Consider the following 752-nt stretch of genomic DNA (forward strand, 5'->3'; position numbering starts at 1 on the left):
GATCTTTAGGTCGGGGCTCCTCTGAGACACGAGAGATGATCACACAGGATCTTAGCTCATCCGCTTGCTGTCTCATGCCTGGGAGGTTTGGCCAGTGGCCCAAGGGCTCCGGAGGAGGAGGAGGAAAATTTCATCATCCTGCTCTAACGTCTCCTGTATAATCAGGCTCTTGTTAACCGATACAGCCCCATGCGAGGCTCTCGCCGAGGACCGGGGCACTGATGCAGCCTTAGGTGGTCTTGGCCCCGGCAAAGCTCTGCTGAGCCTCTCCCAGCACAGCCTGGGAAGCGGCTGGGATTTTATCTGCCTGTGCCCTGCACCTCTCACATGCTCACTCGGCTCCCTCAGCCTCTTCCCAGCCTTTCTCTGCTTCCCCAGGAACTTCCAGGGTTGCCAGAGTGGGGGTCCCCACACCACGATGCTCCACACACAGGGATGCTCCCCTCACCGTGGTGGTGCCCATGCCAGGACAATCCCTGCACCACGATGGTCCCCACATCGTCATCCCAGCACTTCTGAGCGGCTGGTGAGCATCAATTTAAACATGCCACCCCCCCGGAAAAATGTATTTCCAATCAACCATCCCATAACAGGTGGGAAGGGAGGAAGTAACAAGGTGACAGGGGACCGTGACCCACAGCAATGCCTTGAGGGGTTTTGGAGCAGCCCCGAGGGTGTTTTTGGGGAGCAGAGGTGTCTGAGGGTGAGCACAAAAGGGACCCAATGAATAGCAGCCAAATACAGTCTGTTTC

The sequence above is a fragment of the Cyanistes caeruleus genome, chromosome 18 (genome assembly GCF_971803275.1).
Source record: "Cyanistes caeruleus chromosome 18, bCyaCae1.hap1.1, whole genome shotgun sequence".
NCBI classification, from domain to species: Eukaryota; Metazoa; Chordata; class Aves; order Passeriformes; family Paridae; genus Cyanistes; species Cyanistes caeruleus.